The sequence below is a fragment of the Trachypithecus francoisi genome, unplaced genomic scaffold (assembly GCF_009764315.1).
Source record: "Trachypithecus francoisi isolate TF-2019V2 unplaced genomic scaffold, Tfra_2.0 Lachesis_group2, whole genome shotgun sequence".
NCBI classification, from domain to species: domain Eukaryota; kingdom Metazoa; phylum Chordata; class Mammalia; order Primates; family Cercopithecidae; genus Trachypithecus; species Trachypithecus francoisi.
In genome coordinates, this window is record NW_022681465.1 from 150,496,071 (window position 1) to 150,521,950 (window position 25,880).

At 47.9% G+C, this 25,880-nt stretch overlaps 1 long non-coding RNA gene across 1 annotated transcript; it reads left to right on the top strand.

Moving 5' to 3' along the window:
• Positions 1-1,651: 1,651 nt before the first annotated feature.
• LOC117064594 lies at positions 1,652-24,801 on the top strand. Its single transcript, XR_004429548.1, has 3 exons — positions 1,652-1,741; positions 14,493-14,501; positions 24,790-24,801. It is a non-coding gene; the product is annotated as an uncharacterized LOC117064594 (long non-coding RNA).
• The last annotated feature ends 1,079 nt before the right edge of the window (positions 24,802-25,880 follow it).

A 25,880-nucleotide genomic window follows, 5' to 3' on the forward strand; every position in this document is an offset into this window, starting at 1 on the left:
CACACCTCAAAGAGAAAGAGAGAGAGACAGAGAGAGAGAGAGAGAGAGAGAGAGAGAGAGAGAGAAAGAGGACGTGATGACCTAGGTAGGGTATCTGGAAAAATTTATTTATTTATTTATTTATTTATTTTGAGACCGAGTTTCGCTCTTGTTGCCCAGGCTGCAGTGCAATGGTGCAATCTCAGCTCACCGCAACCCCCGCCTCCCAGGTTCAAGCAATTCTCCTGCCTCAGCCTCCTGAGTAGCTGGGATTACAGGCGTGCGCCACCACACCCAGCTAATTTTGTATTTTTAGTAGAGACGGGGTTTCTTCATGTTGGTCAGGCTGGTCTTGAACTCCTGACCTCAGGTGTTCTGCCCACCTCAGCCTCCCAAAGTGCTGGGATTACAGGTGTGAGCCACTGCCACCGGCCAAGAAAGAAATTTCTAAGCAGCAAGGTGTTCAACAAGTGGCATGACTGCTTCTAACAGTCTATGCTTAGATGTGGGAACAAAGGAATGCCTTGAACTTGGAACTTATATTTAAAAGGGAAGCAGAGCATAAAAGTTTGGAAAATTTGCAGCCTGGCCATGTGACAGAGAAATAAAAGGTTTTTTTTTTTTTTTTTTTTTGGTTTGTTTTTGAGAGAGGAATTCAAGGAGGCTGTGGAGCAACCACTTGCTAGAGAGATTGCACAACTAAAAAAAAAAAAAAAAAAAAAAAAAAGAGCCACATGCTAATAGCCAAGACAATGGAGGAAAGGCCTTGAAGGCATTTCGGAGACCTTCCTGGCAGCTGGTCCCATCACAGGCCCTGAGGTCTAGAAGGGAAGAATGGTTTCACAGGCCAGACTCAGGACCCCACTCCCCTGCACAGCCTCAGGACACTGGCTACTCAGGTCCAGCCTCTGCTCAAAGGGGCCCAAGTACAGTTCGGTCTGCAGCTCCAGAGGGTGCAGGCCTTAAGTTTTGGCCGCTTCCATGTGGTGTGAAGCCTGCAGGTGCACTGCATGCAAGAGTTGAGGCTTGGGAGCCTCCATCTAGATTTCAGAGGATGCATGAGGAAGCTTGGGTGCCCAGGCAGAAGCTTGCTGCAGGGACCTCTTTGAGAACTTCTGCTAGGGCAGTGTGGAGGGGAAATGAGGGGTTGGAACCCACACACAGAGTCCCCACTAGGGCACTGCCTAATAGAACTGTGAAAAGAGAGCCACCATCCTTCAAACCCCAGAATGGGAAATCCACTGACAGCTTGTACCCTGCACCTGGAAAAACCACAGGTACTCAGGGCCAGCCTGTGAGAGCAGCCTTGGGGGCTGAACCCTGCACAGCCACAGAGGCAGACCTGCCCAAGACCTTGGGAGTCCACTTCTAACATCAGTATGCCCTGGATGTAAGATATGGAGTCCAAGCAGATTATTTTGAAGCTTTAAGATTTAATGACTGCCCTGCTGGGTTTCAGGCTTGCATGGAGCCTGTAGCCCCTTTCTTTTGGCTGATTTCTTCCTTTTGAAATGGGAATGTTTACTCAATGCTTGTACTCCCATTGTATCTTGGAAGTAACTAAACTGATTTTTATTTTACAGGCTCATGGGTAGAAGGGACTTGCCTTGTCTCAGATGAGACTTTGAACTTTTGAGTTAATGCTGGAATGAGTTAAAACTTTGGGGAAGGCATGATTGTATTTTGAAACATGAGAAAGATATGAGATTTGGGAAGGGTCAGGGGTGGAATGATGTGGTTTGGTGATGTGTCCCTGCCCAAAGTTCATGTTGACTTGCAATCCCCAATGTTGGAGGTGGGATCTGGTGGGAGGTGACTGGATCATAGGGGTGGATTTCTCATGAATGGTTTAGCATCATTCCCTTGGTGCTCTTCTCATGATAGTGAGTGAGTTCTCATAAGATCTGTTGCTTAAAAGGGTGTGGCACCTCCAACCCCAAGTCTTGCTCCTGCTCTGGCCATGCAAAGTGCCTAGTCCTCCTTTACCTTCTGCCATGATTGTAAGTTTCCTGAGGTCTTCACAGAGGCTGAGCAAATGCTAGCATCATGCTTCCTATAAGGTCTGCAGAATCATGAGCCAATTAAACCTCTTTTCTTTATGAATTATCCAGTTTCAGGTATTTCTTTATGGCAATGAGATAATGGCCTTATACACCCTATCTCTTAAAAAAAGCACACACACACACAAAAAAAAAAAAAAAAAGAAAGAAAGAAAAAGAAAAAGGAGGCCCTAGAGAGCTGCTTTGCCACTTCCACCATGTGAGGACTAATGATGAGGCACCATTCTATGAACCACAAAGTAAACCCTCACCAGACACTGAGTCTGTTGGTGCCTTGATCTTGGACTTCCCAGCCTCCAGAATTGGGAAGAATAAGTTTCTGTTGTTTATAAGCCACCCAGCTTATGGCATTTTGTTATAGCCCCCAAACAGACTAAAACACTAGTCCACTTCCTGAATTACTCCCAGGCCTCAACATCATCCCCACCCACTACAGCAAGTGGACAGAGGGCTCTGAAGATACGTGAATTATGCTGTCTACTCTGTCCACCAAGGCTACCAAACTCATAGCTACAGGTGACCCATCTCCATAGCCACAGCTGATTGGGCCATTATCTGGCACCTGATAGATGAGTTGTGGCCTGGTGAGAGGAAATAGATGAATTGGGCCAATCTAATGTTTTTCTAGGGAATCTAAGCAGGCAAGCATAAGGGGAATGAGGAGTTGACAGGGTGTGATGGCCATATGTTGTTTTTGCCTGCCTAGCACTCATTTCACATGTTTTTCTGGTGATAGTACCCCAATATTCCTTGGGGTACAGTCCTAGAATTTAGATGAGCTAGTCTCACCTAAGAGTTTAAGTGAGTTAGTCTCACCCCAGATTCTGAAATAAGACCCTAATTCCCAGGCCTGGCCCAGTCAGTAGATTTCATCCCCTCACCACAACGATGGGCTCAAGATGGGGAAGTTAATTAATTAAGATATTGATCATGCTACTCTAACAAAGACGCCCAAATAACAGGGCTAAAGCAAGATTACAATTTAATTCTTTCTCATATAAAAGCTCAAGTAGATATAGTAGTTCTGCTCCACAAAAGTTCTCAGAATCCCAGGCTCCTTCTATTTTGTTGCTCTGTCCCCTCTGGGGGTGACACTTACCACCACCATGACCACATTTCAGCCAGCCAGAAGGCAATAAAAAGGAAGGGAAAGCACAACAATTTATTTTAGAGGAACAGCCCAAAAGTTGCACACATCATTTTCTCATGTATGATTAGCCAGAATTTAGTCCTAAAGCACAACTAGTTGCAAGAAAGGCCATCTTGCCAACTAAAATATTCTATCATATTGGAAGAAAAGGAGAACAGCTGTTGTCAGGAAACCAGGGGCCTCTGCCATAGCAACCATCCCATCAACAAGATGGGAAAGTCTGCCCAAAGATGGAGTTAACACAGTGGAAAGAAGAGATGAGAGATGGCAAGAAGATTACCAAGGCCCAGAGACCCAGCCATGCCGAAGGCCAGCTCTACCTTTGATTTTTCATATATGAGGCAAAAAATGTCTTCTTTTCCCTTTTGCTTAAACTATTTTGCATTGGGTTTCTGGCACTTGACTCTAAAGAGTTCTGGCTAACTAACGGCAAAATCAGAAGGTAAAAGGTCATAAGGGAGAAAGAGGGCAAAAGGACCGTAAAGGGGAAGCCAGAGTCATGAGGAAATGGGAATCTCAAGATGGAAAAGCAGGCCAGGTGTGGTGGCTCATGCCTGTAATCCCAGCACTTTGGGAGGCCAGCGCAGACAGATCACCTGAGGCCAGGAGTTCGAGACCAGACTGGCCAACATGGCAAAACCCCATCCCTACTAAAAATACAAAAAATTAGCTGGGTGTGGTAGCTCACACCTGTAATCCCACCTACTTGGGAAACTGAGACAGGAGAATCACTTGAATATGGAAGGCAGAGGTTGCAGTGAGCCAAGATCACGCCACTGCACTCTAGCCTAGGTGACAGAGTAAGACCCTAGTCTCCAAAAAAAAAAAAAAAGAAAAAAAGAAATTAGTTGGGTGTGGTGGCACATTCCTGTAGTCCCAGCTACTCAGGAGGGTGAGGAGGGAAGAGCATTTGAACACAGGAGGCAGAGATTGCAGTGAGCTAAGATCATACCACTGCACCCCAGCCTGGACAACAGAGTAAGACTTCATTTCAAAAAAAAAAAAAAAAAAAGGACACAAGGGCAAAAGCCACAATACATAGAAAATGGGTGGTGAGAGGAGAAGAGGCAGACACAGAGAGAAGCTAAATTAATTGAGCTACTACCTCTTCCTCCAAAGGTTCTTCCTGTAAGCCATTCCAAGGTTCAAATAACCTAGTTCAGTTACATATATATGGAAAGTTGTGTTATTGGTCAAAATATTTGCTGTTCCTCCCTTGGGTGTCCTTTCTGAAAGTGGAATATGCTTCCCATTGATGACAGGCCTGCCATGCAATTTGCTTTGGCCAATAAAATATGAGGGAAAGCTTTAAGAATTGGTGTGCTCCTCTGTTGGCCTGGGCTCCAGAGTGAAGAAAGCAGGGGAGCAAAGCTGCAGCTGACCCACGACAGACATGTAATATAGGGCAGAAATAAACATTTGTAATAGGCCTCAGAGACTTGGGGACTGTTTGTTACTGCAGCATAATGTAACCCACACTGACTGATGATAGCGTTTATATAACCTCTATTTATAGCAGTTCCTGCTCATCTTGTAGCCTGATTATTCATCTTTTCCTGGGTTTTTAGGCACATATTTCCTTACAGTCTTCCCTCACTTATTCTTATAACCAACAAGAAGTAAGCCTTAAACAATCTTCCTGATATATAATATTATTCTGGAGAGCTCTATCCATTAAGCCAGGAATTGCAGGACTGATGTTTCATGATCAAGTATCCCTTTTTACCAAGTCCCTTTCCAACGCCTAATCTCCAATACTTCCTGTAGCCTCAAGAGAACGTGGAATAAATAGATCTGATTATTATAAAACTGTGCAATTGCATGATTTAAAGTAATTTTATTTTACGGAATTTCATGTTTATAAATTTTAAAGAATTTCTTTAAAACAAAATCAGAAATGGTTCATTTTATAGATGCTGACTTCTCAAACTTAAGGGAGTCATAGATTTGAGTACATACTGCACTAGTGATGATAATGATGATAGAGACATAAATTTATGCAGAACTTTTATATTTCCAAAACATATCACACATTTGCTTGCTTTAAATTCACAACAGCCTGCAAATATTATTCCCATTTTACATATATGGAGATTGGGGATGAGAAAGTTAAAGGAACTCTTTACAAATTATGGAGGTGGTACTGTATCTCCCAGCACCTTGCTCTCCTGCTGCTTTTCCTCCACCTGCTACATCTGTCATAGCAGGCACTTATAGGAAAGGGGGGCACCCACCCCCATGACAGAAGCTGGGGAGGGGTAGTCAGAGACATCCCTGAGTTGAAGAAATAAGTGAATACATGAATATATGACTAACTGAATGGATGCATGAATGAATGGGTGGATGACAGATAAGTGGATGAGTGGATTGATGGGCAGATTAATGGATCTATGGTTGGGTGGATGATGAATGGGTGGATCTCTTTTGAATGGATGAATGGGTAGATGGATGGATGGGATTCCTGTGGTCTGAGAGAAAAGGCAGTGGTGTTCTCTCAGTGTCTAGAAAGTGTGTACAGACACTTATAACACTCTACCAGCCAGAATTCCTTATGTTCAGCCCATATCTTAACCCTGCCTGGCCAGGTATTTCAATCATCCTTCATCCTCAAGAAAATAGAATGTCTTTCAGCCACAAGGTTGTCTATTTCTCCAACTTACTAGCCATGTTTACTGTACCTTTCCCTGCCTCAGTTTCTTCACCCGTAAAATGGAGATGAAAATAGCATCTCCTTCATAGAGTTGGAATACATAATATATAGATAGATAATTTAGTAAAGGACCTAACATATCATAAATTCTCGATAAATAATAACTACCATCCTTATTATTCCCGAAAGTTCAGGATGGTTGCTTGTAAAAATCAAAGTGAGTCTCCACTCACTAAGCATGCCATATTGTCATTATGGTCTTTAGCCCTTTTTCATTAGTGGTGGAATCTACAATGATACAATAACCTTTATTTTATTACACAGCCCTTGGAAATTGAGGGTTTCATCTGTGTCAATTAATTCCTTCGCAGCCCACGTTGGCAGTGACAATCAGAATGTCAAAATGTCTCAGAGGATTCCTAGGAAATCTGTGGCACTTCACTCAAAGGCTGCCCTGGGTGAGAGACCAGCCAGAGTGAATCATTAATACACTTCCCGGGAAGGGGGATTCTTCCAAAATGTTAATACAATCAACTGCAAGGCAAACTTCAAGCTTCTTGTTCAGTGATCAGAGAGGCACTCCCAGAGCAAGGTGCTCTCCACTGTGCAAGCTAAAGGCCCTACTTCCTCACCCAGCCTGTTCTAGGGAGGAGCAGCACATCCTTAGCACATTACAGCTGCCCCGCAAGGGCTGCAGGTGTTGTGTGTCCCCACCAGCCAGGGAAGCGCCCTGACAGTCTCTGGTTGCCTGGACCCAGGTCTGCTCCAAGGAAGCTGCACATTTCTGGAGGAGGCTTAGCCAAGAAACCATTATGAAGTGAGAGAGGAGTTATTTGGATAAATGAGGAACTGCCCAACTCCTAGCATTTGTTCCTGGGACCCAGGCTGTAGCCTCTGTTCAAACCCTTGCCCCCGCACTCCACCTTCTAGCTGTGCGGCACTGGGTGCATTACTTAACTTTACATGTCTTACTTTTCCCATTTGTAAAATGCATATAATAACCAAACCTACCTCCTAGGGTTGTGTGAGGATTTAATGATTTAATAAATAAAAAGCGCTTAGAACAATGCCTGGCACATGGAAAGCATGCATAAAATGTTCAGTATTATTATTCATTCTTTCACATATTCCCTCATTCATGCATTTATTAATCTTTCCACTCATCCACTGATTCCTGCACTCAGGCATGCCTACATCCAACATTCCTATCTGAACCCTTATTAACAGATGAAGTCACGTTAAAAATGAATAAATATCAAGGTTAGGGTTGAGAGACAAAGAGCTACCAAGGGTAGCCTGGGAAAGGTATCCTAAACCTCTGCTTTGTGCAGGCAACATGCTCAAAACCTACAACCGCATTCCTTTGCTCATGTGGTTTTGTCTCCTCAGATGCTTCTCTCCCGCTTCTCCTGCCCCCTAAACCCAGAAAACTCTTACTTATCCTTCAAGGCCCAGTTCAAGGGTTATCTTCTAGGTGAAACGTTTCCAACTCCCAGGCATAACTATTCCCCATCTCCTTAATGAGTAAATGACTAATGGAATGAATACAGACTCCCACATCTCTGTGTTCATGTTGATGTTACAGCCTGAATTACCTTGGATTATGATTAATTGCTCAAGCTTCTCCTGCCTGGAACTCTCCCCGCTAAGCAGGCTGCTTCTACTTACCTTTCAGGCCTTAGTTTAGATGTCTCTTCTTCCAGGAAGCCTTCTCTGACTTATCAAATATAGTTTGGGGCCTCTCCTGCAAGTCCCAACAGCCCTTGCTCCTCCCCCATCACCACCCTGGCCATACTGTAAGGTCACTCCTGGCTTGCCTGACTGAGGCACCTGTGGGACTCCATCCTCTGTGAGACCAGAGGCCAGGTTGGTCTTGCTTACCACGACATTCCCAGCACCCAGTCATGTCATGCACAGTGTCTACCATATGATTGGCACCTCCAGAGGGTTGTGCAGCATGCAACTCTGTATGGCAGCCCTGCCCTGGAAAGGTGCCTGACACTGAATAGGCAGACAGTAAGTATCTGGTGAATTTATAGATGGTGGCAAAACTCAGAAACCCCCAGGTCCCTGTGTCAAGTGTCACTCTCATTGCCCCTCCAGGCCCCTCTGGGAGGAGCAAAAGTGTTGCAGGTCCTCTCCCTCCTCCTCCTTCAGGAGGTATTCTGTGTTTGGGAAGCTCTCAGCACCTTGAGGTAAGTGGGGTGTCGATAATGGATGGTGTGGAATAGGGTGGTGTAAAGGGAGGCCAGTGTCCTGAGCCTGAAAATAAGGAAGCCGTTACTCTCACCTAAATAACAGAAAACTGAGTGCTTCCAGCAGATCACATAGGCTCTGCCCCTGACCTCCTTCCAGCTCTGACAGAAGACACCTGAAGGTCTTCCTTCTCAAAACATTTAGGTGTCCCAAGACTGAACCCTCAGAAGGCAGAAAAGGGGAGTGGTTAAGACAGAGCAAGCCACATTTCTAATTTCAGCCTCACCTCGTTGTTAGCTGTGTGGCTTTAGGCAGATTGCTCAGCCTTTCTGAGCTTCATTCCCTCATCTGTTTAAGGATAATACTTCACAGGGAGGTATGAAGATTAAATAAAACAACACATATAATATACCTGGCACACAGTAAATATTCCAGGAATGTTTGCTATTATTATGTAACATCTTTTCAGATTCAGATGGGAGCTCAGAACAGATGTATAATATGGCTTTGATCCTTCCATACCTCAATCTATCTCCTCATTGAGGCCCAGAGTAAAAGAAGGATTTGTCAGAACCACATCTGGCATAGAGACAGGACCTTCCAAAATGATGTTCTTCCCACTGCATCATCAGTAAAATGTCACTGTTGAGTGAGAACTTACCTCATTTCTTCCCTTGGCATCTGAAGGCTACATACATGGTGTAGGACGAGCCTGGACTCTGGATTGAAATTCTGCATATGTTTGGCACTTTCCAGCTGTGTGACTTTGGGTGAGTTGCTTAGCCTCTCTGAGCTTCACTATCCTCATCTATAAGATGAGAAGAATCATAATACTTCCTCCCTTAAAGTGAAGAATCGGTAAGATGATCAGGAAATACAAGGATCTCACTTAGTACACTAAGTAACTGGCTCAGAGTAATAGACTAATAATTGTTCACTACTATTACTTTATGAGCAAGTCTTAGGGTGTACGGCTGTTGGGGAATAAAGAAATTTAAATTATGTCCTTGACTGAGGCTTCTATTCTTCCTGGAAGTCCGGGCTTTGGTGCTCCCAATATGGGAACAGCCCCATTCCCATCTCAGGCCTGAGGACTTCCCCTCTGCCCATGTTGGGATTCCTCCCCATCCCCCGCCACATTGCACCTCCTACCCCTCCCAGGCAAGCTGTGGCCTGCCTCGTCCTTCCTGGTGTCTGTCACCAGGAAACACATTCTTTCTCCTGTGGGCCTGTGAGCTACAGTTCTTGTCAATGCCAAAGGAACCCAGGCTCTTGCAAGCTGGGCTGGCTGCAGGAGCTTGCTCTGTCTCCTATAGGCAGAAGAAACCTGCTCTCAGTATTGGATGTCAACGTGTGGCCTCTGTGCGTTTTGCTCTACCTGTCTGCAGCCAGAGATGGTGGCTGATCATTGGGAATGTCCAAGTGGCCTGGGTTTTGTTCCCAAGCTGGTATCACCTGCCCTGAGTCCAGTGTCATCAAGAGAGCAGTTTATCCTCCTAGGTCCCAGAACAGCCAGGAAAGTGTGGTGGCCCATGTGCTCTGTCATACCTGGGAGGCAGTATCCCACAAGAAGGGACTGGGGGATTGCAGAACAGAGGACACCTGGTCCTACCCCTGGTCCTCACACCTCCCACCAGCTTCTCTTCCAGCAGCAGATCTAGGAGCCCCCACCTCCAGGTGCCCAGAGGCCTGAGAAGTTGTCGAAACCACTGAACCTGACATGTATAACTGCAGGAGACGCCAGCCGTCTCCTCCAGATGCGGGCTAAAAATACAGAGGAGCAAGGGGCCTTGGTAATGGAGACTTTAAGAGCCTGTGACATGCAGCAACGGCTGCGCGGCCACTAATGAGCTCCAAGCCGATCGATGCCCGCGCCTCAAGTGAGTGTGTGGGCTGGGAGCAGGGATGGGGGTGTCACTCAGCATTTGTCCATCCTAGCTGAGAAATCTGGAATGTTGGTGTGGGCCAGGAGCTTGGAGACCAGCTTAAATGACCCTTTGACGTTCAGATGGAGAGACTGAGGCCAAGTGACAGGAAGTGGGAAAGCACATCAGAAAGAGGTTGAGGCCTCAAAGGACTCCAGCCCGACCTCTGCAGTAGGCTCCCTGCCCTGTTCCCAGCTCTGTGCTTCAGAGCCCAGCACAGAACCTGCATGTGGAGACCCTGGCAAATGGATGATAATTGACCGAATGAACGAATGAATGAATGAGAGTGAGCGAGTGAGTGAATCAATAAACATCTTCCTCACTGCAGCATGGCTCCCCAGTGATGGGGACTGTGATTTCACCATCCTATTGCTCTAGGAGTACCTAGCACAGAGTAAGCATTCAAAAACTGCTTGCTGCATGAGTGAGCACTTAATCTGCTTCTTGATCTACCCTCTGCCTGAGTGTGGAGACAAGGAAGCCTGTAAAAATTGTGCCTGAGGTCTCTTTTCAGTGGTCCTACCACTCAAAAATGGTAGAATTCTACCTATCAGAGAGAATTAAAAACAACACAGCTGACATTTATTAAGCACTCAGCAGCCACAGTATTAAGAACTGTTCACAAAGTATCTCATTTAGTCCTCACATCAATCTATGAGTTAAGTTCAATTTTTATACTCATTTTTAAACAGGACAAACAGGAGAGAGTCAAGGGAGCTCTGAAAGGTGGTGTGGCTTGCCCTGAGTCATGCATTCCTCTAGGAAAAGGAGAAGCCAGGATTCAAACCCAGGCCAGCCTGCTCCTCCCTCTTTAACCACTGCACTATCCTGCCTCCCTTAAAGTATAGCAGGAGAAGAGAGGAGAATTGTGGGCCAGAGAAAGCCATGCAGAATGGAGTCAAAAAAATACCTCCAGGGCCTATAAAGTGTTTGATAAATTCCAGGAGAAGAATAGGAAGAAATAATGAGCATTTGTCAGAGCCTTTTATAGCATATAAGACGCTTTTCCCTGCATTCTCTCATTTGATCTTCACCACAGGCCTGGGTGGAAGGTATTATCATTATCTACACTTTATTGGTGAAGAAAGTAAGGCTCCCACACCTCTCAGCTAGGGTTGGGCAGGCTGCATACCTAAGGGGGTAGTGGTTCAGTGACAAGCACTCACTCTCATCTCCTGGAGGCTGCCGTAACCTCTCCCCAGACTGTCATTGGCTCAAAGGGAAATCTAGGCTGAGGCTCTCATGGCATTTCTGTGCTCTCTATAACCACAGGGGAAAGGCCAGCAGGGCGCAGAGGCTGGACCAAATGCCACCTCCTCCAAGGAGCCTGCCTGGACCTGCCCACGCTTGGGACTCTTACTCTCCTCTGAGCTGTCCATCTCTTTCACTCCTTTGACAGCCCCTCCCAAGGCAGAGCTTGTTATCTCTGCATCATCACAAAAAGAATTAGTCAACAAGAGTGACCCTTGGCAGTGGGAAGGTAAACTCATGGTGCAAGAGTTTGCTCAGGCAACAGTGTTATGATGGCTTAAGAACAGAAACTATGCGTGGAGTGAGACCAGAGCCCCTCACTCTTTCCAAGCCCCTCTGACTCTCAGCTACTCTGTTGGCTCCTTGACCTTCGGATAATGTGGCCAAGATTGGGCACAAAGTGGGTGTGGCAATGCTCTTCCTAATGCTGTCCACAAGAAACACAAATTTAATACAACATGAGCAAGGGCTGCAAAGAGCTCCTGTCCTACAGCCAGTTCCATTTCTCAAAAGGGAATGGGAGTGTCAGGAAGTGAATGCCCTGTGATTATCTGGAATTTCCTCAGTTCGGCATAGGGTCAGTGGTGTACAGCATGCCTTACTATCCTGGCTTTTTGTGCCACTTCAGATGGATGAAAAAGCATTGCTTCTCACTAACTATATAAAAATCAAAACCCAGATTTTATGTGATTGAATTTTTTCGACCCCAGTTACCATATGTGATGGGGTATTGCAGTCCTTGTGATTGAAAATGTGAAGCTAGGGTGGGATTCTTGCAGGCTTTCAGCCTACGTGGAGTCCCTGCTAGGTGCCAGGCACTGTGCTAGACTTTGAGGATATAGTGCTGAACCAGGCAGACAGTCCCTGCTGTCGGGAATTTCCAGCCTAGGGGACAGACAAGCAGACTTCACAGGATGGTGGCTGGAAGCTCCTGACCCAATCAGGGAAAAGAGAAGGCCTCTGGGGGAGACATGGCCCTTGGGCTGAATTCTAAAGGATATACAGGGGCAGATGGTGCAGCAGTTATGAATTCCAGGTCTGGAGTCAGGTAACCCGAGCTGGAACCTGGGCTCTGCTACTTCAATCTCGTGACCTTGGACAAGTTCCTTGACCTCTTTGTGCCTCAGTTTCCTCATGTGTAAAATAAGCATAGTAATAGCAACTTAAGCCAGGCGTGGTGGCTCATGCCTATAATCCCAGCACTTTGGAAGGCCGAGGCAGGCAGATCACCTGAGGTCAGGCGTTTGAGACCAGCTTGGCCAACATGGTGACGCTCTGTCTCTACTAAAAATACAAAAATTAGCCAGGCGTGGTGGCGTGTGCCTATAATCCCAGCTACTTGGGAGACTGAGGCAGGAAAATCGCTTGAACCCGGGAGGTGGAGGTTGTGGTGAGCCGAGATCGCGCCATTGAACTCCAGCGTGGGCAACAAGAGCAAAACTCCCTCTATAATAATAATAATAATAGTAATAACCCCGTAGGGTTGGGAGATAAATGAGTCTATACACAGAAAGCACTTGGAGGCCGGCCGCAGTGGCTCACGCATGTAATCCCAGCAGTCTGGGAGGCCGAGGTGGGCGGATCACGAGGTCAGGAGATCAAGACCATCCTGGCTAACACGGTGAAACCCCGTCTCTACTAAAAATACAAAAAATTAGCCAGGGCCGGGTGCGGTGGCTCAAGCCTGTAATCCCAGCACTTTGGGAGGCCGAGATGGGCGGATCACGAGGTCAGGAGATCGAGACCATCCTGGCTAATACGGTGAAACCCCGTCTCTACTAAAAAATACAAAAAAAAAAAAACTAGCCGGGCGAGGTGGCGGGCGCCTGTAGTCTCAGCTACTCAGGAGGCTGAGGCAGGAGAATGGCGTGAACCCGGGAGGCGGAGCTTGCAGTGAGCTGAGATCCGGCCACTGCACTCCAGCCTGGGCGACAGAGCAAGACTCCGTCTCAAAAAAAAAAAAAAAAAAAGAGAAAGCACTTGGAACAGTGGCTGGCCAATGCTAGGGATCTACTTCATGTCAACTATCAGTATTTTTACCTTGTAGGTTGTTGTGAGGTTTAAATAAGATAAAATTGGGTAAGCACTTAACCCAGAGTAAGTGCTCAATAAATGTAAGCTGCTTTTATTTTTGTTATTAAGGAGGCATTTGCCATTACTAGCCAGGTGGGTGGGAGGCAAATCCAAGGCAGAGAGAACAGCATATGCAAAGGCCTGGAGGCCAGACAGAGTCTTTTGCATTTGGCAAAGTTTTGAAGTTCAATTAGACTGGCACAGAGCCTGGGTTCCAGGAGTGATGCAGGCTGGGGCTGGAGAGGTGGAGGCCAGGGCTGGATCTGGAGGTGTTGGGAATAGTGAGCCTCCCTCACCCCACAGGCAAGAGTGCCTCTGCTATGAAGCCTTGCCCAGGGTGGCAGGGAGGCCGGCAGTATGAGGAGGGTTGCTCTACCCTCATCCTCACCTCTGCTTGGAGCCGCCGGCTGTCAATTAGGCAGCCTCAGTGCAAGAGGCTCTCTTTCCTCATGCGATACATGTCACATCCGGGAACGATCAAAACAGCTTTGCTTTGGCAAAACGTCTTGTGCTGCGTGTTTGTTCTTTGGAGTCTGAGCGTAACTCCTGTTGTTCCCTAGACACCTGTGATTTGCTGGTCTCTGACAGTCATTACCTGCTCAAAGTCTCTGTCTGCCACACAACCCACCTGGTGCCACCCCCATTCCTTCCTCTGCCATCCCCAGAGCAGTAAATGCCTCTCCAGGCCACAGGGGTTGGGGCCAGCAGTGAATCAGACACAGTTGGCGACGATGGCCAATTTTAGTAATCACCTCTACCATTTGGGAACAGCTACTGTGCGCCAGGTGCTTTGAATGCCTTGTTTTTAGTCTGCCCAACAACCCCACAGTTAGAGCTCATTATCTGTATTTAACAGAGGCACAGAGAGGTTAGGAACTGACCCAAATCCACCATTTGATAAGTATGAGAAATAGGATTTGAACTCAGATCTCTGCACCATAGGCTGCACACTTGCCACCATGCCAGGCTGCCTCTCCAGTTCACTTGCTCACAGCTGCTGATCCTGAATGGAGGGGCCTGGGACAGCTGAAATTTGACATTGGCATTGGGGTCAACTCTTGGGAGTAAGTTCATCGGGCCCCAGGACCTTCCATTCCTGAGGACAGACCTCCTTGGAGGTCTCCACAGCTTGAATCCTGACCAGCCCCTCACCTGTCTCTTGCAAACTCAATCCTCTTTTTTTTTTTTTTTTTTTTTTTGAGGCGGAGTCTCGCTCTGTGGCCCGGACTGGAGTGCAGTGGCCAGATCTCAGCTCACTGCAAGCTCCGCCTCCCGGGTTTACGCCATTCTCCTGCCTCAGCCTCCAAGTAGCTGGGACTACAGGCGCCCGCCACCTCGCCCGGCTAGTTTTTTTTTGTATTTTTTTAGTAGAGACGGGGTTTCACCGTGTTAGCCAGGATGGTCTCGATCTCCTGACCTCGTGATCCGCCCGTCTCGGCCTCCCAAAGTCAATCCTCTTAAGCTCTGACACCTCCAAGCTCCTTCCTGGGGTGATCCTTTGGCCTCCAACACTTATCCACCAAATCTCCACTTAGAGTTCATGTGTATCAAGTATCCAATTCACTGTTATTATCATTACAATGGGGGAAGCACAGCCTCATGTAAAGCTTGAGGGCCCTTCCCTGTTCCCTGTATCCCTTTTCTTCACTTTCTGGGATCTCTGAGGGGATGGGAACCGAAGGAGATACAGGCCCTCCATTTTGTGATAAGTTCCTGGAGGGCAGAGCCCTATCTGACTTATTAACCTGTTTCCCTAGTGCTTGAACTGCAGTAGGTGCTTAGAAAACATATGCTGAGTAATAATATTCACCGGTGCTCTTGCTTATTGAGCTATACTGGACATCTCTTTCACATGATCCCATTTAGCTAAGACAGTAACCAATATAAAGTAGGTATTATTTTCCCCACAGATGAGGAAACTGAGGCTCTGAAACATGGAGCAATGTGCCATAGACCACAGCTAGGAGGTAGTGGGGCCAGGATTCAAAACCCAGGGTTGCCTGACTGTAAGCCTGTGCTTCTGAACGCCCATCCTATACAGCCCCCTTAATGCAATCCACGGATGAATGGAAGAGTTCTATGTCTCCTGCCCAGTCGGCTGCCCAGCCTGACCCCTCCCCACAACCTCCTAGGACGCTAGAGTCCTCCACCCATGCTGCCCCCTCTTCTGCCCACAGGCTCAGAGCAAAGCCTCTTCCAACAAGGCTTATTATTTCTAATTGTAGGAGAAAAACCTCAGTTCAAAGGCATTTTCAATTCCATTCAAGTCAAAAAACAGTTCTTACTTTGCCTCTCTGACCCCCTACCACCCCCACCTCCTCCTCCAACTGGCGCCAATAACGCAAGATAAATCTTTCCTCAGAAATATAATAGTTGTTCTTCCTCTTCCCGTTGAAGCCGCTGCCAGGTAATTAGCATATGCTGACACCTTGATAGACGAAAAGAAAGGCATGAGATAATTCCCTTTTTCTTTAACCATTATAGTATGAAGCAGCCTTTCAATTTGCCAGTTACCCACTCCAGCATTCCTGAACGCAGCCCACCGTGTGACATGTTATTCTAGCTGATCCTACCATCTCTGGTATTCATCACCAACACTGGGTCACACTTGATAGAGCAAATTCCCCCTCTTCACATTGACACCTTTCTGGGAGGAGGGGCAGCCAGGGTTCAGAGGGTCTGGAAATTGTGGGGACGATGTGGTCATACTTGGGTGGGCACCCCCAGCTGGCAGCCTAAGGCCTTGCAAAGGCCTGTAGAGCCCTAGGGGTCACTTTCAGAAGCCCTCTCTCCTTCTCCTGTTCCTTTATCACTCCCTAAAAGAAGCTGGCCTTTGATCAGACTTTGGGAGTCCCTGTATTTAGTGCAGCAGGAACCTCAGCTTGGAGTGAATGGTTTTCTCTCTTCTCATCAACAAACACACGCACAACATGCACAACACACATGCACAACACACATGCACACAAAACATGCACACACACTACACGCACACATGCGTGTGCACACATACACTCCCACTCTGGGCTCACGGGCCTTAGGGTTGTGCCCAACCTCTTTGGAGGGACTGTCCCTCTATGGCCATTTATATGCTCACAGGGTTGACTTTTTCCTTGACGTTTTGAGGGATGAAGGAGAAGACGACACTTCATTCCTTCATTTTACAATGTAGTAAGTGCCTACCAGGCACTATTCTAGACATTGACGATACAGAGATGAACAAGATAGGCAAGGGGCCCAGCCTCATGGAGCTTACAATCCAGCCCAAGGAAGCATATAAGAAATAAGCCAGTAAAAGATACAATTTCAGATGGTGATATGTGCTTACTAGGGAGACAAAACCAAACAGGTAGGTGTTAGGGAGGGAGTGGGAGTACTATTTTAGACAGGGTGGCCAGAGGGCCTGAGATGTAAACTGATACGTGAATGAAGGCGAGCAAGACAGTCCTGCAGGAGCTGGGGAAAACGTTCCTAGAATGAACAGCAAGTGCAAGAGCTCACAATGCACCAGGTCTTCACTGGGCCCAGTTTCTTTGGAGGGGTCTGTTCCACCCTACATAACTTTGACTTTCGCTGGAACTACTGAGGGTGAGACAAGCAGCTTGCTTGTCCATTTGGTGAGGGTAGAAAAGTTGCTGCCTGGGTCTATCTGTAAGCTAGGACTTTCCCAGGCTAGGGATCATGCATCATGAATCTGAGCAGAAACCAGAAACCAGATCAACCCTGTCATCTTGGCCAATGGCTGCCCAAGGAAACTTCCAGCCTTCCCATTCCTCAACCCCTTTCCTGAAGGACAGGTCCACTCCACGCAGGAGGCTCAGTGGCCTTAACTTCTCTTTCCTAGTTTGCCCATCTGCTCCTCCTCTTGGCTGGGAGAGGTTCCCGACACCCCCATGCTTGGTCTGGGGGATGGGGTGGGGAGTGGGGAAACAGTGTGCCAGCCAGGCTTCACCAGTGCAGGCACACCTCCTTTCCTCTCAGTTCTGCTAGGATAAGGTAAGATTTTTTATAAGAAATGCATCAACCAAACAGAGGGAAGGAAAAAAGGGAAAGAAGGGTGAAATACAGATGCTGGGAAGCAGGAGTCCACAGAGCTGAGGTTCCTGACTCTAAAGGAACTTCCGCCTGGCCACAAGCTCACTTGACCTTCTGGGGACTTAATCTTCCACCATCACCACCTCTGTGGCTCCAGATGCAGGATGACCTTGGGACCGCACCCAGGTTGAAAGGTGTGGACTTTTCGCTGTGCTTGCTACTCTGTTGTGGGAGAAGAGTCACCAGGCACAGTCCCAGAGCCCAACTGAGCCTCATGGAGCCTGTCCTTTTTCTGCTTCCCAGGGGCTCCTGTTGAGACTTCCACATGCCTCAGCCTCAAACTGGTCTCCCCATCTCACCCTGCCCCCACCCCAGTCTATTCTCCACACACATAAACTGGAGTGATTGTTTTAAAAAATTATATGTGAGTCAGATTATATTATTTATGGTTAAAAACTTCCACTGAATAAACATTATGAGGGGCCAAAAAAGAAAGGCCTGGATACACGGGAGGGACAGTATGAATAGCCACCCAGGCCCCTGTTCAGAGAAGGGCTCGTTGCCCCTGGTACTGGCACGCTGTTGGGAAAGAGCCTCCAGCTCTCAGCCCCTCCGGGATTGCATCAGCTGCAAAGAACTGCCTCATCCAAGGTCATGCCACTTGCAGGGGTCTCCACACCCAAGCACTGACTGATAGGGGAGATGAAGGATGAGCCATCAGCCCAACTCAGGACAACTCTGAAAGAGGCCCGTCCAGCTCTGGTGTTCCTCATCCAGCCGGCCAAGGCCACTGCCAGGCCTGTGCTCATCTTCTCCCTCTGCCCATTCCTGCCTCCTGCCCCTTTTCCATGAGCATTGGTCTCCAGGGAACTCCTACATAAAATCACGCACACAAAAACAAAAGGGAAAAATTCTGCTGGCCTCCCATAGCATTTTAGATTTTTTAAAATATAAATCTATGTATTTGTTACGAGGACCAGCCATGCCTTACATGCCCCGAGCCTTGCCTGCCCTTTTCACCTCATGTCACTGAGGCCTTCCTTGGCTACCTTGTCTAAAATTTCAACTTCACATAATTCCTTTTTAATCCCCCTTAGCACTTATCACTATGTATCATACTACATATATATTTCAACTTATTTATCTTGTTTATTTTCTGTCTTCCCATTAGATTATAAGCTCAATGAGGGCAAGGGTTTTTGTCTGTTTGATTTCTCTTGTACCCTCACAGCTTAGCATAGTATTTGGCACATAGTTGGTGCTCAATAGTTGTTGAGTGAATCAATAAATGGACCTTCTACCTATCACTATCTCACACAGTACCTGGAATATAGAAGAAATGAAATAAACATTTGTAAAAAAGTAAATAGTCATGTCTGCAAGTGGGCGTCTAAGATCCTTTTTCGCTCTACGGGGCTCCTTTAGTTCCCTCCAGTTTCCCAAGTTCTTTCTGTTGACCCCTCCAGGGGTCTGGTGACAGAATAATACAAGTCTGTCCCTGCCATGTGTAAGCCCAGGATCACAGACTCTCTGACCATGGGCAGTGTCATCAGTGGTTACAGTTTTAGAGACAAACTACCTGGGTTCAAATCTCGGTTCTACCACTTTCCAGTGGGGTGACCTTAACATCTGTGAGCCTCTCATCTGCAAAACGAGGATGACAGTACCTACCTCATGGCTTCTGCAAAATATTTATTGAATGCTTGTCTCCCTACTCGACCCTGAACTCTCAGAGGGCAGGAACCAAGTCTACAAGTTCACGGTGACTCCTTGGCACTTAGTAGGTGCCTGATGAACATTAGAGAGTGAATTTCCATATTTCCCATTCTACTCAGCACCAAGTAAGGGCAGGAGCAAAACTGGCTGGATGATACAGCAGAGGCAGATCCCCACTGGCCATGCTCTGATGGTTTCTGCCCATTCTCCTGGATTGAATTACCAGCTGAGAAATACCACTGTTTTCTCATCTGGTAGGTGGAGATAGGAAAAGGAAGTCTGTGGTGGTGACCATCATTCATCCTGTGCCCAGGGTTCTCTGTCTACCCCCAGATCCCCAAGCTACCCCACGGCTTCTCTGCTTGTGAACCTCTGACCAAACCCCTGCCTTTGCTCTGGTTCCCCCTCTCTCACTCCAGAATCCAGCTGAGTCCCCCCTCCCACCTCCACATGGCCTCTGACAGCTTAGGTCACATTGTTCTCTCCCCTTCCTGACCACCCACTGCATATATCGACTAAATCGTGCTTCCTGGCATTTGCTTCCACCCAGGCTGGCATTTGACTAGATTCTGCTGCAGATTCTCATTTTACCTCTCTGTCAGATCTCCTCAAGTTGACTTTAATAGTAATACTAATACTACTACTACTACTAATAATTTTGCCTTACATCTGGGAACCCACCAGGCACTCCTACAAAGGGATCCCATTTCTTTTACCTCTCTCTGTCTCTATAACCACCCCAGAAAGTGGGCAGGACAGAGGTCATCTTCTACATTCCACAGATAAGGCAACCAAGGCTCAGAGATGTTCACATCAATAACTCCTCACCCCAGCCTGTTCCCCTTTCACCATCTCAATAATTGGCACCACTGTCCACCAAGATGTCTAAGCCAAAAACTTGGGCATTTCCATCATTCTTCACCTCATCCTTTCTTTTATAGCCCCCACCCTGCAGATGAAACCTAAATTTCTCTCCAGACCAATCACTCCTCTCCAGTTCTACCACCTTGGCCCATATGTGATGACATCATCCCTGCCCTGGAAGATTGCAAAGGTCTCCCTCCAGGCCTCTGCTATTGCCCCACCCTACCTCATTCATTCTGTACATTGCATCACAGTGGTCTTTTTCTGATGCATACACATTCATTCATTGAACAAATAGTTCTTGAAAGTTTAACTATTTGTTCAATGAATTTGTTCAATTGAGAGCCTATTCTGTGTCAGGCACTGTTCAAGATGCTGGGGGTACAGCAATGAACAAAACTATTGCCCTCATGGGGCTTATATTCCAGTGGGGAAGTAAGGGGTCAATAATAAGTAATCAAGTAAATGTACAGTATTAGATAGTGATCATTGCTATGGAAAGAAAGCAAGCAGAGGGGGAAGTCAGGGAGTACTGTGGCAGGATATAGGCTTGTTATTATATAAGGTAGGGAGAAAAGCCCTCACTGAGCAGACATCTGAAAGAAGTGAGGGAGTGAGGCTTGCTGATACCTGGAGTTATTCCAGGCAGATGGAACAGCAAGTGTAAAATCCTGAGGTGGGATGGTACTTGGCAAGTTCATGTTTGAGAAAGTGCATAGAAACCAGTAAGGCTAGAGGAGTACGAGAAGAGGGAGAGATCTGGCAGAAGGCCACACCTTGCAGGGTCTGTTGGCCATTATAAAGACTTTGGCTTTGACCCCGAGTGAGATGCTGCACCAGTGGAGGGGTTGAGCAGAGGCATGACACAATCATTTTAATTGGCTTACATTTTAACAGGACCTCTCTACCTGCCGTGCGAAAAACAAGCAGTAAGGGTACAAGGGTAGAAGTGGCAAGACTAGTTAGGAAGCCATTGCAGTAACACAGGGAAGAGACGATAATAGCTCAGACCAGCATAGTGTCTATGGAAGTGGTAAGAAGTGGTTCAATGCTGGATGAGTTATGAAGGTAGAGCTGACAATGTTTACTGATGAACTTTATGTGGGGTGTGAAAGAAAGGAGTCAGGAAGGATGCCAGGGATGACTGCAGATATGATTTTGTCACTCCATCAATTCCCCATTGTTCTTAGGCTTGTACAAACCCCTTACCATGTCTAAGGTCCTTCATGATCTGAGCCTCCTACTCACCTCTCACCCTCCCCACACCATGGCTTCATCTTCAGCAACAGTGAAGAATAATACTATTTAACAGTTATTGAATGTTAACCTCATGCCAGGCCTGAGCTAAGCATTTTACAAATGCCATCTCATGCATTCTCCACAACAATCCAATGAAATGGATATTATTATTAACCCCTTATTATTAACAGACCTATTTTACAGAAGAGAAAACTGAGGCACAGAGAGATGAAATAATTTGACCAAGGTCACACAGCTAGTACATAGCAGACCCAGAATTTGAAGCCAGGCATTTGATTCCAAAGCTGTTTCTTTAACCATCATGGGAGATGGAAATTTCAGTTCTCCAATCACTCATGACTTCCTTCACTTAATCTCTGTGTCCTCCCAACAGGCAATTCCCTGAGCTTAGAATATATTTCCTCCCATCCCTCACACATTCCTCACCCTCGATCTTTGTCTGGTTAAATTACCCTCCTCCGGGAAGCCAGGTCGGGGGAAGTATCCCTCGTCTGTGCTGCCACAGTTGCCTGGGCTTGTTCTGTTACAGCTCTGCCCACCCTGTGGCCAGGCTGTTTATGGACCTGGGTCTCCCTTACTAGACATAAGCTCTCTGTGCAGAGACCAGATTTACCTGTCTCATAGCTGTATCCACAAAGTGAAGAACAGTGGCTGGTATGCCGGCACTCAGTAATTATCAGTTGACTGATCAATGGGACAGAGCCTAAACGTAGATATTCTACTCTAAGAGGGATGCACTTTTAAATCCACCCTCTAAAAATCTCCTAGGTCTGGCCGGGCGCGGTGGCTCAAGCCTGTAATCCCAGCACTTTGGGAGGCCGAGATGGGCGGATCACGAGGTCAGGAGATCGAGACCATCCTGGCTAACACGGTGAAACCCCGTCTCTACTAAAAATACAAAAAACTAGCCGGGCGAGGTGGCGGGCGCCTGTGGTCCCAGCTACTCGGGAGGCTGAGGCAGGAGAATGGCGTAAACCCGGGAGGCGGAGCTTGCAGTGAGCTGAGATCCGGCCACTGCACTCCAGACCGGGCGACAGAGCAAGACTCCGTCTCAAAAAAAAAAAAAATCTCCTAGGTCTGTGCTCCACACCACTTTGCCTTCCCATAGCCCCTACACTGCTATCTACAACACAGCTAGCATTCCCTGAGTGCTTACTGTGTGCCATGCACTCTCTCATTTAATCCCCTCAGCACATGATGAGATAAATATGAATACAATCTCCATTTTACAGATGAGGAAACTGAGGCTCTCTGAGGTTCAGTGAATCCCCCAGGGTCACAATGTGGTACTGGGATGCTGAACAAATAGTTGCTGAATTGAACTGATAACATTGGCATTACTTTGTGCCTGTTTTCTCCCTGTCCACTGATGTCAGCACAAAGCCTGGCGCAGAGTGGGTGTGCACTCACCAAGCGAGCAAAACCCAATCCAGCCTGCGGTGGGAGAGGAGGCCTCCTCGCTCCTCTCCCCGTTCCCCCAGAGCTCCCTCTCCCCATTCATCTCCCCTTCACACCCTTAATAAAAGCTCTGAGATTGACCGATTGAAGGGTGTGATTTCCCTGGGAGAGCAGCAGCATTTACATGGGAACATTCAAACAGGAACAGAATTCTTCCGCGAGGGCATGGGCTTCAGAAGATAGCTGTGGATGGAGAGTTGCTGGGGGAGCGGGTGCCGAGGGATGGGGAGCGATCCTTTATTTATTTATTTCCCTCCAGGAGCCTTCACCTTTCATTAAAACAGCCTCCGGATGTAGGTGCAATCAAACATTCATTAGACAAGCAAGTTACATTTTTAAAAAAACTAACAACGCCCAAACACGCGCGCGCGCGCGCGCGCACACACACACACACACACACACACACACATACACACGCAGCAATAATCAATCTGCGAAATGAAACCGGTCCTTTGGGCGAGAAAAGCAGCCTGTATTTCTCTGTACCGCGCTCCCCAAGCCCTGCGCCCCCCAGGCGAACAGCCGGCGATGCCCCGAGGCCCGCTCCCCACCCCCAGCCCTGACACGAGGGGTCCTTCCACGCAGGCCCTCCCACTCCTCTCCGCAGGGTTTCCCCATGGGTCTGAAGCGCACAGAGAGTTCTCGCATCTGCTCGCAAACCCGGACTCGCGGTTCAGAGCTCAGCACCGGGGGTCGTCTGCCCAGGGCAGCGGGTATTTCCCCAAAGCCCGGTGGTTGGGGGAACGGGGATAAGGGGCGGTTGACCGGCGAGGCTCGCACTCCTCCGCCCCTCAATCAGGACCGGCTTCCTGGAGGAGGGGACAGCGGCGAAACCGGGAATCGGGGCAAGGAAGTGGCTTGACAGATGGGGAGTGGGAGGCTCTTTCCAGCATATGGGGCTGCGTGGGCGGAAGGAGTCTGGGCCTGGCGGTGGGGAGGGGTGGGCACTGGGCTTCGGAGACGGTCCCCGGAGCGGGGACGCGCGCGGAGTGAGGGTGGGCGTGTGAACGGGACGGAGAGGGGAGGAGATTAGCCCCCCAAAGGTGGGGGCGGGGAGTGGGGGCGGCCTTGGATGCGCTCACCCGGGAGCCTGCGGAAGGCGCAGCACGCCGAGCGCCTTGCACAAGGGCGCCCCCTGATGGCGCCTCAAGCAGCAGACACGGTTTCCATTTTCTTTTGACATCAGTATAACAAAATCCTCAATTGAGCGCTTCCTAGAAGCCTGGCGCTGGGCTGAGATCTCCTTTAGAAGCCACTACTGTGCCCATTTTACATCTATGAGAACGGAAGCCCAGCGAGGTCATACAGCAAGAGCCAGGATTCCAGTCCATGCGTTCATTTACTCAACAGTTCTTAAGAAGGCCCTCTTGTAGGCTGGGGGCTGGAGGTACTGCAGAACAGATGAACAGGTCCCTGGCTTCGCAGGGCTTATAGTCTAGGTGAGGAAACAGCACACAAGTAAACAAATAAATGAGCAAAATAACTTCAGTGTTGCGGAGGAAATAAACCAGGGTGTGGAGCTAGGCAGCAACTGTGCTCTCTCGGTTTCCCCCAGCCTGCCTCCCCCTCACTGCTCCCTAGGGGACTGGGATTTGTCAGCCTTGGCTTCAAGGGAGGCAGCAAAGGAAGGTGGCTCTGGGGGTGGAACGAAGTGGGGGAGTGCAGATTCCCAAGGCCAAAAGTCGCTGTCATCTGGATCCCCGCCACCCCTTCACATGTACTCCGGCTAGCACCTGCAGCCCTAGGCGTTCCCACTGTGGCCAAGCGGCTGAATTATTTCTTCATCTCGACCCGATGAGTTTTTAATCTGTCTTTATACAGCAGCCTGGCTGACTGCGCTGGGATTATTACTGAGTTCTCTGCACATCGATCCTGCCTCCCCTGGCTGCTCTGACCAAGTGAGGCTCTGAGATGGCGGCGGGAGGGGTCTTGGCTCTGGAAATATTTAGGGGAGTGCCACTGCTTGCTGTGGGCTGGGGCCTGCAGCACTCGGGTATCAGATGCCCAGGATTTCAGGGGCATTGCCCTCAAGGCTGGGCTGAGCCAGGGTGGAGGGATAGGGGTATGAAGAGGCAAGGTTTACAATTTGAGCTCAGCAGATGGGGCTGTTCCAGCAGTACCAGGCTATTGTCTATTTGGGCAGCTTTGCAACTGGAAGGAGAAAGATGAAAGGAGGGAGGAGAGGCTAAGATTTCCTGGGACAAGGGCAGAAGGTAGGGAGAAATGGGCTCTAGTCCCAGTTTTGCTACTTACTAGCATGTAAGTACCCTTGCAAGCTTGTAAGTGCCTTCGAATGACTCATCTGTAAAATGGGAGTGATTGCAGTGTGTGTTCCATGAGGTAGTATACACACTGAGCCTTCATACAGTAAACACTCAATCATGTCAACTATTATTAGTAGGATCATTATCTGGAAAATGGGAGTAGGAATCCTGGCTCTGCTTCCTGGAGAGATCTCTCATGAAACTCAAATGGACAGAGGCACCAGGCCCATGTGAAGGACTATTGCTATTGATTCGCAACCAGGTCAACAACACCAATAATGGCATGAAGAGGCATGAGGCAGGCACACATATTCAGTCGCTCCCACATTTGATCAGTGACAGACACACTCAGTCTCAGTCTTTCAGACACACAGCCTAGATACACCCTCTCTTGCCTTCAGATCAGCCTGATAGTGGGGAATGTGGGACAGAGGCTCCCACGTGTGACTTTTCATTTGCCATAGTGCCAGTGGATATTTGAGACTGGCCTTTCAAGCATGCAAATCTGAGCATCATGCATGGCCCTGGACAAGCCCCAAACACCCTAGCATGGCCTGGGGTTATCTTTTGCTTCTGCCTCGTCTTTCATCTCCTGCCGTCTTTCATCTCTTGCCTCTTGCACTCTGAGCTCTCTATGCTCCTGTGATATACTTGGCCTTTCTTGCCTCTGCCTTTGTATGTGTAATTCCTTTTTCCTGGGACTCTTTTCCCTTCTCATATCTATCTCTTTGAGGACAGGAACTCTGTCCATTGATTGGTCAATAGTAAATGATCTATAAATATTTGTAGAATTGACACCACCCCAGCTGACGTCCAATGGCCTCATCTCAAACCTCACTTCTTAGGAAAGGCTTTCCCTGCTGCTAGGGCTAGGTAGAGCCTCTTGTTTCGCCTCCTAAAGCCTCCTGTACTTCCCCTGTGAAATTCACATGCTTGTGTCTATCTCCTAAACTCAACCTCACCAGGGCAGAGAAGCTCCTTCTTGTTTACAGCTCTATCTTC